This window comes from Miniopterus schreibersii, assembly GCF_964146895.1.
Source record: "Miniopterus schreibersii genome assembly, chromosome: 20".
In the NCBI taxonomy this organism is placed as follows: domain Eukaryota; kingdom Metazoa; phylum Chordata; class Mammalia; order Chiroptera; family Miniopteridae; genus Miniopterus; species Miniopterus schreibersii.
Genome location: NC_138122.1, coordinates 17,666,764 through 17,685,737, shown reverse-complemented (window position 1 = coordinate 17,685,737; position 18,974 = coordinate 17,666,764). Strand labels below are relative to the sequence as shown.

General features: G+C 53.0%; 1 long non-coding RNA gene across 1 annotated transcript; it reads right to left on the bottom strand.

The window, feature by feature from the left end:
* Positions 1–9,914: 9,914 nt before the first annotated feature.
* Positions 9,915–18,704, bottom strand: LOC308549894. The gene is made up of 5 exons (XR_013997812.1): positions 18,490–18,704; positions 15,371–15,571; positions 14,414–14,531; positions 13,712–13,811; positions 9,915–12,741 (listed from the first exon to the last, which is right to left on the bottom strand). It is a non-coding gene; the product is annotated as an uncharacterized lncRNA (long non-coding RNA).
* Positions 18,705–18,974: the final 270 nt, after the last annotated feature.

The following is an 18,974-nucleotide window of genomic DNA, read 5'->3' as shown; positions in this document are numbered from 1 at the left end:
ATACAGAGCCAGATATTTTGGGCTGTGTGGACCATACAGCCTCATCACAGCTATTCAACTCCTGCCCTTATAGCAGAAAAGCAGCATGGATGTGAGGTAAACAAATGGGTGTGGCCATGTCCCAATAAAACTTTATTAACAATACAAGCAGTGGGCCAGATTTGGCCCACAGGCCATAGTTTGCTGACTCCTGTTCTAGAGAGTTCTTTAGAAGGTTAGAAATATTTACAATACTGCCTGGCCAGTGTGGCTCAGTGGTTGCGCGCCGACCCAGGAACCAAGAGGTCAGAGCACATACCTGGGTTGCAGGTTTGATCCCCAGTCAGGGAGAGTATGAAAGGCAACCAATCGATGTTTCTCATATTGATGCTCCGCTCTCTCTCCCCGCCCCCCAAGCATGCCCTTGAGTGAGTATTAAAAAAAATAAAAATAAAAGAAAGAGCAGTTTGGGCTCTGTCTAGGACCAACCCCTCATTCATTTCTTCAACAATCTTTACTGATGGAGATGCCAGGCCTTGGGAAAGGGGGAAGCTTGCCCAAGTCACAACAAATGCCCCTCTTTCCTTACCCCTAGGTCCCGCCATATCTTAACTTTCCAGCTGCCCAAACTCCAGGTCCCTGCAGCCAGCCTTGACCAGTCTTAACAAAGACCTGTGAGTCGTCCAGTGACTCATCAGGTCACCCCGGCCTCAGTTCAGGAACCGGCTCTGCTCCAGGAGCTACCAGTGTCCGATGTTCCCAAGTGAGCTGGGGCAAAGAGAGGTCACTCTATCCTAGACCTGGGCCCAGTTGCCCTTGGCATCCTGTTGCACACAGCCCGGACTCCCCCTCCCAGGGGGCTGGATCCTGCTCCCTCTCCCCCCACAGCTGGAGGAGATCCCACTCCAAGCACACAGATGGCCTGAGGCTCTGTCTCCACAGACAATCACCTGCCCCTCCACCCTGGTGGCCTCTTGCCCTTGGGGATCTCTCGCCCCCAGTCAGTTACTCACTTGACAACTATTTATAGGGCACCTACTATATGACAGTCTGGGTTCCACAGGAAAGAAGAGAAACACAGTCTACCCTCATGGAGTTTGCATTTAGCTGGGGCAACAAACAATAAATAAGTAAAAATCATTTCACCTGGAGATCAGTTCAAAGAAGAAAATAACCAGGCACACTGGGAATGGATGTGGTCAGGGAAGGCTTCCTGGAGGAGGTGACAATTACACGGAAATCCAGTAGAGGAGAAGGAACCAGACACATGTAGATCTGGACAAGGGGCATTCTAGGCAGAGGGGAAGCCCATGAGACCAGTCAGTGCTGAGCAGCCTTGAGCATGCCTCTTTCCTGCCTACTCAGTTGAAACCCTGCATTGCTCTAAACACGTGGAGCTACTTTCATGACAGAACCTGCTGGTTACTGTTTGGGGGCTGCAGCTGCTGGGTCTGGGTTTAAATCCTACTTCAATCCTCCCCCAACTGAGCCATCTCAGGCAAGGCCCCTCCTGGGCCTCAGTTTCTCTCTGGAAAATGGAGAGGTTAGTGTATCTGACGGGGACTTACAGTGAGGGTCAGAGCAAGGGTGTAAAGGGCTTAGCATGGTGCCTGCCACGTAGTGAGCTCTCAGCCAACATTAGCCCAGACAGAAAATCCAGCACCCCTGGTGCCAAGCGAGGCCTAATTATAAACACCCAGAGGTCACTTTTCAGCCCCTTGTGACTCTGGACTGGGCCAAGGAAGCTTGGGCCACCCACCAAAGGGAGGGTCTCCCTGTGGTCACACGGTCTATGCCTGCAGGCTGGCTCACTCCCTGTTCACTCCTAGCTCCGAAGGACCTGGCCAGTAAGAGGCAGCCCCAGGCAGCAGATGGCGTGAGGGAAAGGAGTCAGGCTGGCCTGACCAGTGAGGAGATGCAAGGGAGTGCCTCAGTTTCCCTGTCTGCTAAGTGTGGATATCAGTGGGACTTGTCTCCCAGGACTATGTGAGGAGTCTTTTTTTTTTTCACCCTCACCTGAGGGGTTTTTCCATTGCTTTTCAGAGAGCATGGAAGGGAGAGAGAGAGAGAGAGAGAGAAACATCGATGTGAGAGAGACACATCAGTTGGTTGCCTCCCTCACGCACCCTGTCCAGGGCCAGGAATCGAGCCTGCAACCGAGGTACATGCCCTTGGCCAGAGTCAAACCCAAGACCCTTCAGTCCACAAGAGGATGCTCTAACCACTGAGCGAACCGGCCAGGGCAGGACTATGTGAGGATTCAGAGAAGGGCACAGAACCTAGCCGGAGCTCTGGCTAACCTCCACAGTCCACAGCTATACACACAAACGTAGAAATAGTTGTCATTTAGATAAACTTTCCCTTGAGGCTTTCTTTTCTTTCATCCACAAGTATCTGCTGAGCCTCTTCACATGTCTGGCTCCATGTTAAGTGCTGGGTGTCCAAAAATGCCCACGGCAGCCACCCAACGGCTTACAGAGCCAATGAAGAGGTCAGCGAGGGCATGTTTAACCTGCTCAAAGAGCAGGCCAGAGGTTCCAGAAAGAACAACTGCTCTTCTTTGTTCCACCACCAGTTTGTTTATTCAGCTTTGTAGGCGCCAGGCCTCATCCAGCAGGACTTTGTGTCTGAAATCTGCTGAGGGAGGTGAGGGGTCCCCTTCCCCAGCCCCGAGTGTGGGACCCTCTGCCATGACCCTGGCCTCCCAAGATGATCATATCCATCTCAAGATCTGAGTTCAAGTCTCCGGTCAGCCCCTGCTGTGCTGTGATGACTTGGAAGGGGCACTTAACTGTGCTGTGCCCGTTTCCTCATCTGTGACATGAGTGGTGGTAATAATAAAAACACTCTCTTGGGACTGTTTAGAGGGTTAAGTGTGATCACAAGGCTCCAAGGGGAATCACCCTAGTTCAAGGAAGGGAGACAACCCCTACACGCACCCAGCGCCAACCCATTAGATGGCTTTGGGCAGGGCTATCCCATTCGTGGGCCATTTCCAGGTCACCCCCTAGCAATGAGGGTGCTGGGCTAAGTCAAGGTCACTACCAAGGATTCTTGCTCTTTTTCCATATAATAGACTTGTTTCTGGGAAATGACTGATGAGTCGGGGACTACATTTCCCAATACCCCTTGAATCTAGGTGGTGTGATGTGACAGGCTTTGGTCAATGGGCTGTGAGAGGAAGCGAGGGATCACTTTCTGGCTGATGTGGTTAACAAGTGGTGTGTCTCCCTGTCCTTTCTTTCCAAAGCCACCAACTGAACAGAGTGGACTCCAGTCCACATGTTGAAGATGGAAGAGCTACAAGATAGAAGGTGCCTGAGTGCCTGAGTCACTGCATGGAGGATGGCTACCCAAACAGGAATGCTGGCAGTGGCTGTGACATTAGTAAGAAATCAACTTTTATTGTTAAGCCACAGAAGTATCAATTTTATCTATTAATACAACCAGCATTGCCTTAACTATTATATATACATTATACATATTTTTTTCAGGTGCATATACATTATCCCCTTTACTTAGCCAGCTTCTGATACCAATAATGCAAACTATTAATTTTTTAAGCGTATAATTTGTGCTAAGCACTGGGCTAAGTCCTTTGCATCTATTTTTTTTTTTTTTTTAGCTTAACCACAATTCCAGAAGGTGGGCTCATAGGGTTATTATTATTCTCATATCATAGACAAGGAAACTAAGATAAAAACATTCAGAAGCCTGTTCAGAGTCATCAGCTAATAAATGCAAGTGGCTAGATTAGAACCCAGAGTTCACATTCTTAACTGCTCCCCTTCACGGCATATCAGAGCCCAATGAGGTAGATACTACAAGCCCTGATTTACCAGTGAGGACACCGAGACTCACAAGAGGTCCATAACTTAGCCATGGGAATAGAATTAGTAAGTGGCAGTGACTAGCTTAGAACCCAGTTTGCCCGGCTCCCACCTGTTGGCTTGCCTCACCCACCCTGCTGCCTCAGTTGCCCTCTCCAGTGGGCATTAATCCTGACCCTGTTTCCATTCACCACTGTTACAGTGCCATGGCTGAAGGCAAACTTGGCACCCACAGAGCCTGTTATGATGCTAAATAAATTTTTTTCTTGGCAGCCTTGGCACTTAAAAACACCTGGGAGGCTGTTAGTGCCTCGTGCTGTCCAAAGCACTCTTAATTACTGTCTAATCAAGGTATCTTTCACTGCAGTAAAACAGCAACACTGGAGAGAGGGTGAAATGTTCACGCACCCAACTTTTGGGTCCTTCCTTGTGCATTTTCCTTCAGCTATTGCATCCCCAGGGTCTCGGTCAGGGAAGGAGGTAAAGAAATGATGATGGAGGGAAACTGTCTCTAAAAGAAGCTTTGTTTTCCCCCCAGCAATCCCACCTCGTGGACTTGATCTGGAGGTGAGCTGGAATGAATGTATGGTGAAAACGGACATAGAAGGATGCTGATCATAGTGTTATTGGTCATAGTGAAAAATAGGAAACATTTTAAATGCCCACCGAGAAAGCAAGAGTTAAATAAACGGCGGTGCATTCACGGCGAGGGAGTACTATGCAGCCATTAAAAAGGACGACCTGGAGCCATTTGGGCTGATATGGAACAATTTACACACACACAAAAAAAGCAGGCTGCAGAACAATGAACCTCCTAAGTTTCCATTTGTGAAAAACTAAAAGACACCTATTATCGTAGCCAGTTGTTATCAGTGAGTTTGTGTGCTCTATTTCAGGCAATTCTGTAATTCTGTGTCTTCCGGCTGGGACTGTCAGCCCCACGGAGGCAGGGCCGGGTGCATCCCATTCATTGCTTCCCTTAACCCTGGCAGGAACCCTGTGATGCAGGATCTGCCGTCATCCCCAGTTTACAGATGAGGAAACCAAGGCTCAGAGAAGCTCAGCAGCGAGGGCGCCAGGGTCACACCCTCAGTGAGCGGCAGGACGAGGCCCGCCTCGGGAGCCTGAAGGCCACTGCTAACCATTAAGATCTTTAAAACGGACTCAGCTGAACTGTGTTTTTTCACTCTGCCCACACCTCGATTTTCGAACCTCTGGCCTGCAGAACTCTAAGGGGACAAATGTGCGCTGTTTCAAGGCGCTGTGTTTGCGGTAACTTGTTACAGCGACAACGAGAAATGAGCACAGTGCCCCCAGCCCCGTCTTCCTCAGGCCTGCCCGTCGCCGTGTCTCTGGGCACGTCCCGCTGCCAGCCCGGCATCGCTCACCGGGGGGTTTTTCCAGAACAGCAGAAGGATCTGGAAGCGCTGGGGAGCTGATGGCTCTAGGAGCTGGTGGCTAACACCCCAGCTCCCTCTCCCTGCGGCCGGCACGTCTCTAGAGGCATGTTGGACATGGTCCCCGAGGTCCCTCAGGCTGGAACTCCAGTTGCCACCTAACTGATTCACGCCCCTGTATGAGCTGCCTTCCCCCCCTTTCCCGCTGCCTCAGTCCTCTTCAGGTGCTTTCTAGAATCATCTCTCAAACAAATCATGCGCCCAAACCAAGTCCCCTCCTGCCCCGTTTTCTCTCTCACCACTGCTCTCCTCTGTCCCCCGCGCCTGTCACAGCTGTAATTCTGCGTCTTCCCGCTGGGACTGTCAGCCCCACGGAGGCAAGGCTGGGCTCATCCCGTTCACCACGTGTCTCTGGAGCCTGGCACGGAGCCTGGCGTGCCGGGCACACTGGATAAATGTTTGTTGAGTGGATGGCTGAATAAATCAGCTTTTTAGAGAACGCAGGGCATCCTCCGGAAGGTGCGAGGCGTTCACACTGCCAACAGCTTTCTAACTAGTCCTTGGGGGCTGCTTTCATGGAGCCCAAGTTCCTGCTACAATTAGCGGCCTCCGTTTGCATGCAAATAACGGAGGCATCAAAATATACCTGGGGAGTTTCTTCTCCTAAATGGATTAAATGTGCCCCCTGCAACCAGCTCCTGCTTGTGAAGACCAGGCTCCCTGACCTCTGTGGATAGTACAAAGGTACCCAGGGAGGGTCACCCCGACTCCTGATGTGGGTCCCCAGAAAGAGGCCGTCTGCCACTGGTCCCCTTGTACTCGGGAAAGTCCCTTAGAGGCAGCGAGTAGTTTCTTGCCTCCGTGTCTGTCCAGGTCGTGCGCCCACCTGGAATGCCTTTTGCACATCTGGTGTGACAGTGATATATCTTTCCACACGCACGTCGAGCAGGACCCTTCTGGGTCCTCCTTACTGCATTTTTCTTGCACAACCCACCAGTCTCGCTATCCAGCTCCTCTGACACTAATTTTGGTGCCACAGTCCCCACCCTATCCATTCATTCCATTAGCACACAGTAGGCGCCTAATGCTTGCTGACGCATACAGTTTTCCCTCCTCGGCTGTAAGCCTGGGAGGCCTGGAGGCTCACCTCACACCTCTGCCCCACGGTGGGTGCTGAGTCCAGCAGCTGGCCACAGCTGGAGCCCGGACAGCCCAAAGCGAAGCGCTGGGAAGATTCCTAGATGTCTCTAGAAGGAGAGAAGAGAGATGAGGAGGGAGATCCAAGAGGCTGGGACAGTTGGACTGAGGGCAGGAGGGAGAGGTGGGCAGGCTCGGGTCCCCCAGAGCCTGGCAGATAGGTCAGAAGTTTGGGGTTTGATTCCTAAGACAACAGGAAGCCCCCCATCAGAGATGCTTAAAGCGCGTGTCTGCTCGTCTTGGCATCTGTGGACATCTGGCCCTTTCTCCCCAAATAATCCTGCCTACCCTTCCTACGGGCGGCTGCTCACAATCTTTGACTGTTCCTGGCACACTCTCAAAACCTAGAATCCTCGACCGCCCTCTCGAAAGAATTAAATTGCTGAAAACAACACTAAACAAGTCAGGGATGGTGGTGAGAATGACAACACGGTGGAACAAAGAATTTGCAGCCGTCACATCACGCATCTGGTGGGTGGAAAGTGCCCTGCCCTGCCCACCCCGGTTCCCTTACATACTCCCAAGGACAGCTCTGGCTCGTTCTAGTGGGTGCCCAATTCTTTGGGTGAACTTGGCATTGGGCTTTACTTCCTACGGGCTTCTCACACAAGATGGTCCTCGCCACTGACCAAACCTGCCCAGAACGTGCCATGATGAAGCTTGGTCACCAAAAGTGGTGGGCGATCGAAATTCAGAGATCTCCTGGAGACACGTTTCCAGCCATCTGTGGGTGACTTGGAAATATCGGGGGGCCCTGTTCTTCCTCCACCTGTGGCCCCAGACTTGGATGTGTGAGTTGTTGCCAGGCCTTCCCCTCACCAGGAATTAGAAGATTTGCCCACAGAGCCTGGAAGAGTTGAATCTATCGAAGCTGATGAAGATGGGCACACTCCTTCCAGAATAATCTTAGGCACAGATGAGTCAATGGTGAGGCTGTCGACTCCTCCATCAGATTTCTCTTCTCAGCCACACCCCTTGGCCCACCCTTCCCGGCTTTTCATGGCTTCTGCCTGCTGATCTTCTCTGCCTCAGCTCCTTCCATATCCCAACTTTCCCTCCTCACCCCGGCCTCACCAAAGCAGTCAAGTTCCTCCCCATCCTCTGCACCTTTGCCCATGCTGGCCCCTCTGTCTGGAGCACCATTCCCCACTTTCTGTCCCTAGAAAATTCATGCTCAGTACCCAGCTCAAATGTCCCCCTTCTGCCTTGGGTGTGCCTCTGATCCGGGCCTGTCATTCAGGGTCTATCTTTGCCATTGGACAAAGAAGTCCTCCAGGGCAGGGAAGACTTACACCCTCATAGTCTGCCAGCGCCTGGTACCAGCGGTCCTTCGATGCCACATGCCTTAAACTCCTGAGCCTCAGTTTCCTCAGCTAAAGAATGGGATCATCACACCAACCACCCAGCATTGGGGGAAGGAGGGACAGGAAACTCCACACGGGAGATGCAGGGACAGGAGAAGCAACCAGCGGCCCTTCACAGTAGCCTGCGAGGCCAGAGCAGCGACAGCCCCCACCTGGAGAGGGGTGAGAGCGTCACCTGTGGGCATCAGTCCCCTGCTGGGGAAACAAAGGTGACAAGTAGAAGTGCAGACCGTGGGTCATGTACTCCTCAAGGCCACCTTCCCCTCCTGTCCTGCCCCTGACTCTTCGGAGTGGTCTCTGCCAGGTTAACACTCGCTGACCTCATACAGCACCAGTCAAGAGACCAAAAGGAGAACTTGTCCCCAGCCAGGGGCCAGCTGTCTTCACAGAAGTCACGAGGCTCCACACAGATGAAAGCTGAGCCCAAGAGTAGCTGAGGCTCCTGCCTCCTGCCCTCAGCCCAGCCAAGACTGGGACAGAGCAGGGCAAGGCACTCCAGCTGGTGCCAGGAGCTTCCAGACGTCATTCTGAACCCCACACCAGCCCGGTGAGGTGCATACCTTTAGCATCCCCACTCTACAGATGGGGAAACTGAGACTGAGTGTTGCGTGGCGTGCCCAAGGTTTCACAGCTAGGAAGTGGGGAAGCCAGGATTTAAACCCATGTCTGCAGGATACTCTGATCCTGCCAGCCTCTAAACCTAGGTGAGTCTCTGGTGCCAGTGTTTTTAGCCCAGGGACACCCTCTCCCACACCCAAATCTACCCTCCCAAATCCACTCTCCCACCCAATGACCTGCATTTATTGAATGCCTACTATGGTCACTGCTCAGGGAGTGGCTGTTTGTCACTTTCTTACATGTGTCCCTTGGGGTCCCACCTCCCAGCCTTTATGCCCACAGGTCCTCCATCACCCGCCCAGCAAACTCCATGAGCCCCTACTGTGCCCCCCCTGTCTTTCAGGACAGGGCAAGGCACATATGGACAGTCCCTGCTCTGTTATCATGTGGAAACAACACACAGGCAGGCAAACCCATCACTAAATAAGTAAAGATTGCACAAGGTGTGGGAGAAATGAGCTGAGCACTGGGCAGAGAGTGCAGCAAATGGGAACAGTCACGGGCGGAGGGCTGCCCAGAGGAGGAGGCCCCTGAGCTGAGAAGTTAGAGATGAGTAGGAGCCACCGTGGGAAGGGCTGGGGGAAGAGTATGGATTAGGGGAATGGAGCGAGAGAGTATTTGCCCAGCCCCTGCCAGAGAGTGGGGCTCCGTCAAGGTCATGGTTGTCTGCCTGACCTCCGGCCATTTGGCCACACCATCCTGCAGCAGCTGGTCTCGGATGGCAGGGGCCCTCACAGTTTACAAGGCACGACCCTACTCAGGACTGTCTTGGCTCCTCACATCCTCCCAGAGGTGCACAATGAGGAAACTGAGGCTGAGAAAGGAGAATGTCATCCAAGGTCACACAGCTGGGAGTCCCTCTCCTAACTCAGGCTCCTGCCCTTCCCCACCTGCCTCTCCACCTTCCCCAGAAGGCAGTGGCTGGAGGACCCCTGCCCACCCCCTCCCGGGCCCTCAGCCTCTGGGGAGGGGAGGCAGCCCCGCACCAACCCATATATAACCCACCCCACGTGCCTTCTCGCGTTAATAAATGGGGAACCAAGGGGTCATAAATCCTGGGGCTGCCAATGTCCCTGGGACCAGCTCTTTCTCTGGCCACGCACTAGTACTTTTTACAACCCATTAATTAGTCCCTCTAATAAAGTTTGACAAAATGATAACTTGCCCATGAAAAGTGTTGTAATAAATACATTTTCCCTAACTTTCAACCATTCGAGCATGGCCGCCTCATAAACCCTCCGCCACGGTTCACTGCCTTATTGTCTCTCTATATTTCTCCATCACTGTAGAAGTTCGGGGCCTGGGGCCTCGTGGGCTCAGGACAGGCCTGGGCCCGACTCCCGTGACTGTCCCCCTAGAGGTACCCTGAGCCTCCAGGGGGACAGTCACGGGTGGTCCCTCCCGGGCACTCAGACCTGCAGTGGCTCCCACCACCCAGGACAGTGGTTCCCAAGCTCCAGGCCCATCTCCGGAGTCCTGCTTTATCACGCCGCGCCAGAAGGAATCGTGTCTGGGTGTTATGTTTTCTTCAAATCGGTTCACTTAAAAATAACTTTATTTTGAAAGGAAACTTTACATCATCATTACAGAAAACTGGAAAAGTAGTAAAATAACCTCTGAAAAGGAAATAAAAATAAATATAAAAGAAAAAAGAGAATGTCACCAAATCCCAGCCAACCAGTGCTGCAGTCTGCCTAACGCTCCGAGCCTGAGCCTCCTCTCTCTCTTTGTTGTAAAGGGAGGTCGGCCAGGGCTGGAGCGGAGGCTTTCTGCTTGGGGTAGACAGAGGGCCTGGAAGAGGGTTTCAAGAACCACCTTCTTCCTTGGACAGTCTCTGCGGTTGAACCTCACAGCCCCATACGCCGCCCGGAGGCTTCTGTTTAGCAGCTGGGGTGGCACCCAGGCCAGGGATGGGAGCCGGTGGCCCCATCTGGAAGCCCAGGTGCATCGCCAGCCCACTGCGTTTCAGCTCAGTAACAGGAGACAGGGCTCTTCACATTTCCCAGAAAGTTGAGAGAACAGCCATTGTTCGTATGACAGAGTAAGGACCCTAAGGAGTGGTTTGTGGGGAGCAGGCTGGAGTGGTATCAAGTTCAGTCTCACGGCCCGAGATCCTTTGTGCCACCCCCTCTCCCCGTGTGGGGGCATTTAGAGCCGCTGCTAAGCCTGACATCAGATCAGCACTGACCCTGGCCCCCTGGGATTCCCAGATCTCAGGCCCAGGATCTCCTGGGGCCTCCACACTCCCCGCACATCGCCCTGGCTTCGAGGCCAGGTCACCTCATGGCTCCTGGCATTTCTCACTCATGTCACCTAACGCGGTGATTTGGACCCAGGGTTATTATTCTACTTCTCTTCCAACACCTGACTCTGCACAGAGGAGGGGCTCAGTCAGTTGCCTGAACGGGTGACTGAGTGAGAATCAGGACATCTGATGATTAGTCCCCATTTCACAGATGAGCAAAGCAAGGCCCGAGAGGAGAAATGACGAGCCCAAGTCCCCAGGGAGTCTGGAGCAGAGCTAAAGCACTGGAACGCTGCCCTGCCCCCTGCCCGGTGTTCCTTCTTCTGCAGCTACACAGACCACCCACATCGGAGGACCCAGCCCCCTGAGCCCACCTGGACGGGCAGGGGCTTCCTACTTCTGCGTCAACCTCAGAAACTCGCAAGTCTACCAAACCAACACTGCTCACCATTAAACCACAATAGATGACACAGGCTGCCCTGTCGCAGGTCCAGGTCCCTGCCCATGGCAATAACGGCCTTGGAATCTGTGGGCCATGCTGACAGCAGCTACCCTGCAAGTGCCTCAGGGGGCACTGCCCATTTATCACAACTGAGTCCCTCAAAAATCTTCAAGGATGGGATGATCGTGACCATTTAGCTGGTAGACAAACTAAGGTTCGAAGAGATAAAGGCACTGGGCTCAGCCTTAAGCACCCCGGTCCCCACCTCTGAAGGGTCACCATCAGGGGTTGGACCTCTTCCAAGGCTGTTGCATGTGAGGAGTGACTAGTCTGCCACCCAGTGCCTAAAATCCCACCCTTAGTCTCACCCATTTGGGACAGAGCAATGTACTGTCTGAAGGCCTCTTAAAAGTAGCAGCAAGAGAGTCTAGCACAATAGAAAGAGCATTGGATTAGAAGCTAAAAGACTCAGATTCTAGTGGTAGCTGTGCTCTCAACTATGACCTTGACTGAGTCCATCCCACTCCAGCCCTGGCCCCAGTATCCCAGGAGCAGAGAGAGACAGGAGGGGGTGGGACTAGAGCAGGTTTCTCACGGTGAGGGGGATGTGCCCTGAGAGATCATTTTAGGGGGACTCATGGACCCAGCTTTAAGAATTACCTAATGAAAGCATTGTCTTCTTTCTGATCACTTTCCTGATTACTAATAGAAGGAAGTCTCCGTCTGCTGCTGACATCTCCTTTGGCAATCGCCCTGTTTAACAAAAAACAAGAGGGCCTCGGGCTCAGAGCAGGACCTGGCCGGTTCTCATAATATCCCTCTGCTCTGTTTTCATTGCAGTTGGGTTTAAGGGCACCGTCTACATAGGGCGAGTGAAAAGCACATCTCATTTACTATAGCAGCGTAAAATGCCCTCTTCAAATATACTCCTTCAGCTTGGAAGGATGAGCTGATATAAAGAAAAGCTTTGAATAAATGTGAGTGTTGGTGGAAATGACATTGGGGAAACTTGCAAAGTCGAAGGTGAATGTTAGATGTGGGAGGGCCTCTGCCAAGGGCCTCTCTTGGGGAACATGGGGGCTACCAGCTCCATGGCCATTAACAACAACCCCACACTTCACAATCTGCAAAAGTCCTTTCCAAGTACCATCTCAGTTCATGCATCCCACGCCTAGTGACCCCACTTTACAGGGCCTCGCCAATGGCCACGTCCTGTGAGGCGTCCTACTGCTGATCACAGGCTGTGAGGGGCATTTTACAGGCATTATGAGACTACACTTTATGCGCATCCCAAGGAGGGTGTGACACAAACCCATCTGCTGGAAGAGGAGACCAAGGCTCAGAGAGGCTGAGGGACTTGCCCGAAGTCACAGAGCAAGGTATGTGTTTCCTGTGGCTGCTATAACAAATTGCCACAAAAATGGTAGCCGAAAACGGCAGAAACTCCTTCTCTCACAGCTCCGGAAGCTGCAAGTCCGAAACCAAGGTGTCAGCAGGGACAAAGGCTCTATGAGAGGGTCTGTTCCTTGTTTCTCCAGCTTCCAGGGCTCCAGGTGGTCGGTGACTTGTGGCTGCGTCACTCCAGTCTCTGCTTCCATCTTCATGTGGCCTTCCCCTAATCCAAGTTGATCTCATCTTGAGATTCTTCACTTAGTTTCATCTGCAAAGACTTTTTCCAAATAGTCACATTCACAGGTTCTAGGACATCTTTTCAGAGGACCACCATTCGACCCACGACAAGCAGGACCAGGATCGATGCTGAGAACACAGCCTCCTGGTTCTCTCCACTCTCCACTCACACACACACATCAGAGCTCCCCTCCCTTGCCCATGCCGCCATGGGCTGCCTGGCCCACCACCCTCATGCCCAGCACAGTGGGCCCGGGGGTAGTGGGGCCCAGCCATCAGGGCTACCCTGGCCATGCCCAGGCCCACGCTCTTGTTTAATTAAAATAAAAGACTGAACTCTGCTCAATGATACCAGCATCACCCCACCCACCTGCCTGGGGACCCATCTCTTAGAGGAAATTTATGGCTATAATTTAGCAGGTGAATTATGGCTGCTGGCACCTAGCTGCGAGAATTAACCAGGCACATTAAACCCATCCACTGACACCCCTCGATGCCAGAGCCACCCTCACAGAGCCTGTAAAATGGAGGTGGCAGAGAATGGGGCCTCCCTGGGAACCGCAGAGCCCCCAGGACGGCCACAGCCTCCAGAGCTGGGGGCAGAGGCCTGGGTTTCCATCCCAGCACTGGCCGGCTGGGCCAGCTGCCCATCCTGGGTGCCAGAAGCCTGGTTGACACCAAGTATGGTATGTGGAGCAGCAGAATCTAGGAGATGGTTAAAAATGTAGAAGACTCACACTAAAAGCAGGCTTGCAGATCAGCAGCCCCCTCCTACCCCCACAGAGACGCACCACACTCTGCTCCCCACCTGGGTGCACACCCGCCCCATTTCCCACTGGCATGGAGACACGTACTCCGGGTGCCCACACACAGCACACATTCATACACCTATCTGTGCACAACCTGTGCGTGCTCCCAAATGTATACTTGACGGGGGGATTTCAGGAAGCTGAGAAAGACAGGTTGAGGCTCCTTTCATGCATTCGTCCATTCAGCAAATGTTTACTAACCAACAGCCAGGTCCGAGGTGCAGATCAGACGCCTGCGTGTGGAAATGGAAGTGGAGATGAGGAAGGAGTCTTCGGCCTCAGCTCCGGGTCTCAATGTGGTCTGATTGATATAATAACAGATGAACATGCACAGTGACAGGTTGGAAGGAGCATCAACTTGGCCTGTGGGGAGAAGGCGGACCAGGGAGACTTCCCAGAAAAAGAGACTTGAGCTGGAGCTCAAGGAATGAGTGGGAATGTCCTTGGAAGACAAAGTGAGGAAGGGCATTCCTGGAGAGGAAACAGCAGGAGCAAAGGCTAGAGGTGTAAATAGGTGGCTCAAGGCAGGCAAAAGTGCAGGGTGTATGCTGGGCCCTGATGGGAGTCAGGGCCCCTAAATGCAGCTGGAACACGCTCGTCTTCGGCCAGCACCCCAGCCAGGCCATGCTCACCTCTCCTGGGGGCCCCAGAGGAAGCCTGCTTGACGAGCTTTTTGCAAGACTTCCTCGAGGACAGTCTCTCCTCCCCCTGCCTCAGTGAGCTCCACTCCCCCCCAAGACAACAGTCAGATTTCTGTCTGCCAGGCTAAGACCTGGGCCTGGGTTTGCTGCCTCCCACTCCCAATGACTCGCCCTCTGCAGCTATTTTCAGCCTCCTGTGCTCAACCAAGCTGAAGACACACTCACAAGTGAAGTTCCAAGTTAAACTGTTTGGAATTCCTACCTGATGCAATGAATGGATCCCAAACACTGTTAATTATGTTTCCCATGGTCAGTGTACACAGAAGCTGATCGATCTGCCCCCAGCTGCCAATTACGAAGGCACTTCCGCATCAAGGCTCCTGAGGGTGGCAAAGGGAGGTGACAGCTTTCAGCTCCAGTGGTGGGAGATGGGGGTTGGCTCTGGGGACTTCCCACGGAGCAAGGCTCCTCACAGACCCATCTGCCAGACCTTAGGGTGTGGTACCAGCAGGCTCAAGACATTCAGATTTGAACACTCAGACCCAGAGAGCAGGAGGTTGTGAGACCATTTCACTTGGGAGGGAGCAGATGGCCTGATATCTGTGTGCGCTGTTGTATGTGAGCATTAGAGTATGAGGTGTGTGTGTGTGTGTGTGTGTGTGTGTGTGTGTGTGTGTGTAGAAGACATGACTGCAAGCGCATGTGTGCAGGTGTGGCAGGGGTGTGACGGGAGGGGTGCATGTTTGAAGGTGTGAGTGTGCATGTTTGTGTCTGAGAGCTAGATGTCATTGTGAGTGTGGGTAGATGTAGGTGTGGGCAAGGCTGGGTGTGGGAATGTGTGCATGGCCCTCTGTCTTCTTTTCCTCTGCTATGACCACTGGAAGAGAGAACCTGCATCTTCAGCCTGATGGGGAGAAAGATGGGGTGCAGTGGAGCTTTCATTCAGCCATGATGGAGAAAGAGTGTTAGCAGGAAACAGGCCTCTAATGCTACGCAATGCTGAGATTTGGGGATGTTTGTTACTGCGGCATAACCTAGCCCACACTGACTGATACAGGGACTACATGTCAGTTTGAGTGAGGGGATGTGAGAGTGTATGGAAGTGAGTCAGTGAGACAGTGTTTGTGTGAGTGAGGTGTGGGCATGTGGGGATGTTTAATACTAGGGCATAGCCCAGCCCACAATAACTGATATAGTGGGTGTTTTTTTAACTACTTACTGGGTAAACAACTGGGCCTTGGAGATCCAATCCGTGGATAACACTCGTGCCATAAATTGCCAATCCCGTGCCCGCAGCAGACATCACTAATCAATTCCAGCGTGCTTTTCAGTGGAGCATGGATTTGGCTTCTCTGTTCTCAATGGAGGCAGCACCCCCAATCAATATCAACACATAAGAAGAAGTGGGATTTCTTTCAACCTGTTTTGTAGATGAGGAAATGGAAGCAAAGGAGGTGTCATGAGGAGGCTCTGTGGACCAGCTGGTGCCTGCTTCGCCCGGCCTCTCCAGGAGCTCCAGAGAAGCCCTCGTCCAGCTGGGCAGGCAGGGGGTGCCAGGGAGGAGCACAGCTGGGAGGCTGGCATGGGCTCCTCGCGGCACTTCCCTGCCCGGCCACATTGTGATCGCCACACTGGCGACGTCCCTTCTGTTCTCAGCCGCCTGCTCCCTACAGCTGCTCTTTTGAAAGCCCTGCATGGGAAGCTGTTGATGTGTCTCTGTTCCCTTTTCAGACCATTGTCCTCTCATTGGCGCCAGCCGTGCTCTTCTCTCGGCCGCTTAATTAACAGTATTATTAATGCCGAGAGGAAAGAGTCACCCAGATCCTTTCTCATAGCAACTCACGCCCGGGAGTACAAGCGGCCAGCAGACAGGAAGCAGGGGCCGGTGCCAGGAGATGCCCCCCTCCCCGCCGCCGAGGCCCTTCACTTTGCCAATGCCCAGCTGGACCGCTTGGCCCCATCTTCCAGGGCAGCCACTGAGGGCCTGGGAGGGAAGAGTCAGAGAGGAGATGGCTTGCAGAAAACCCGTCTTGAGGCACCTACGTCCAGTTGATAAACCCTGCTCTGAGCAACGGCTGCAAGGTAAGTCTTGGGGGAGAGACGTTAGAGCCCCAGCCGTAGGATGGGCTCAGAACCCAACAGTTGTGTCCTCACCACCTCCATTCAGAGAAAAAGCAGAAGCAGATGGATACCCAAGAGCTGTGTGACCTTGAGTCAAGCCACTACCGTCTCTGTGCTCAATTTCTTCCCATGTAAAAAGTGTTTACAATGCATATGGTCCTGCGCTAAGTCCTCTACGTGCACTATCTTCCCGAAAATGGTTCCAGTACTCTACTGCTACATAACAGATCACCTCAAAACATAATGGGTGGGGTCCCCATTTCTCTCCACAGGCTGCTTTGGCTTCCTCACCCCATGGTTTCTAGAGGGGACACCCCAAAAGAAGCAGGCATAAGTGCATGACATTTTTATGACCTAGCCTGGGAAGTCATAGCAGCACCTCCACTCTATTCTATAGGTTGAGGCAACACAGATGCCCACCCAGGTTCGAGGGGAGGGCGCTTCGACTCGGCCTCTCAATGTGGGAGAGGCGAGGTTCTCCAAGGGAGTGAGTGTCGTGACCGTCTTTGGAAACTACAAGTTGTCATGCTCTTCAAAACAAGACGGGTACGATTATCGTTCCCATTTTACAGATTAGGAAAATGAAGTTCAGGGAAGATAAGTAGTTTGCCCAAAGTCACGCAGCTAAGTGGCTAAGCTTTGAACACATCTAAGATTTTCAAACTTTTCTTTTTTTTTTTTGGTTCCAAACATTTCTTCCAAATAAAATCTTCCAGGGAAGATTAGTGAAAGAGAGGGAGGGAAGCAGAAAGGGGAGAATCTGACCACACGTGGTTGGTAGAAGGAGCACTCAGGCCGTGGTGTGGACAAGAGTGGGGAAGGATGCTAGACTGGAGGGGGTTCAGTCATCCTGGGGCTGGAGAGGAAGGCAGCACCCTCAGCCCTCGGTCACCAGGGCAGGTGAGGAATGGGCACCTAGGGCTCCAGTTAGGAGATGGGGTGATGGTCAGATCTGGCTGGGGCCACTCTCCCTGTCACTGGGAAACTTCCAATAAGGCAACTCCCAGGGACAGAGGAGCGTGAGACCTGAGGAAGAGGGGATGACTCATCGGAGCCCCAATCCGGCTGCCAGCTCAGCTGCTCCCACGTCAGCCCGAGGCCTCTCCCGGTCCTGTCTTCCTGAACGTCACTTCCCAGGATGCCCAAGGTGTCCCTTACGTGGTGGCTATGACATGAGTTTCAACTATAAAAAGGGGAGCTTAAAAATAGTCACTTTGTAGGAGTTGTAGGGAAGAGAGACACCCACCACCCCCCACAGGCGTGAGGTGAAAAGTCACCAACACTTCTCAACACCACCCCCTCCTCACCACCCTGAGCCTAGTTGTGGAAACTTCTTTGAGAATTACTGGTGCCCGTGATGGGTGGGGCTTTCTGGGACTTTAGGTAAATCATCTCTGTGATCAGTGACATTTCCTAGTTTTGTTCTGTCTCCTCCTGGGCTGAGAAAAAATGCCTGCAGCCCTCAGGGGGTCAGCTGGTGTTGGGGAGCCTGCAGGGGTCTTGTTCACAGCTTGGCTCTGGACATGGGTACACCTGGGTTCAAATCCTTTCCCTCTGCTGGGTGATCTTAAGCGGAGTGATTTGACCTCTCTGGAACTCAGTTTCCACATCTGTGAAATGGGACCCATAACACAGGAAGACCAGAGAGACACAGGGGGGAGGGTCACCTGGAAGGATGGAGCTGGAAGCCCCCGTGTCCACCATGCTGGTCCAGCGAGTGCCTGCTTCCCATCAAGATGCTCAGCAGAGAGCACGGCCCATGGAAGGAGCCCGAGCGCCTTCCAGCTGCTTGATTAATGTCCCATTTAGTGCAATAAACAATACAATTACTCAACTCCTGCAAACTCCACTCGGAGTGGGGTGGGCAGGAGGGGTAGGCAGGCAGGACGGCCCTTCTGAGTCTGCCCTGCTATTAATTACAGGCACTTCAGCACAGCTCCAGAAACCTATGTCACACCTTCGCAGCTGCTGAAAGGTGGGGGCGGGGGGGGGGGACAAAGATGTTGTCCCTCGGACATTCGTTATGGCATCTAGCGAAGCAGGCACAGCCAGAGATGGCTCCAGGAAAACACCCTCCCTTCCTCCCCCACTGTCGCGGCCCGTTCTCTTTGTCACAATAAATCTGTGTCACAGAATAATGACATAACCTCCGTGGCATCCAGTGCCAAGCGTTCTTGCTCCCACATCGAGAGCGGCCGGTCAGGCGGCCCCGCTCACCTTGGCCGAGCTCACGATCATGTCCAGGGCTCGGCTGGCTGTTGGCCGATCCTCCCGTTGGCCTCGTCGACTTGGCTCTGTTCCACGTGCCTCTCACCCCCAGCCGGCCAGCTCACGCTTATTCCCAATAGCAGCTGGGCAGGGGTCCGAGAAGGCGTAGAACCTGCAAACCCTCCTTGAAGATCGGCTTGAAACGGACAGAGTGTCATTTTCACCACATTCTATTGGCTAACACAAGTCACGTGGCCACACTGCTTCAAGGGATGGGAAATAGCTTCTCCCTCTGGTTGGAACGGGCTACAGAGCCATATCGCAGAGGCAGAGATGGGGGAAGGGACAGGGAGAGGGAGCTGAGGCCTTTCTCAATCAGTCCAGCTCCACCAAGCATATGTAGAATTTACGTGCACCAGCTTTGGGATAGCGCAATAGTCTGGCTCTGTCATTTTCTAGCCTTGTAGCATTTGGTAAGTGTCGACCTCTCTAAG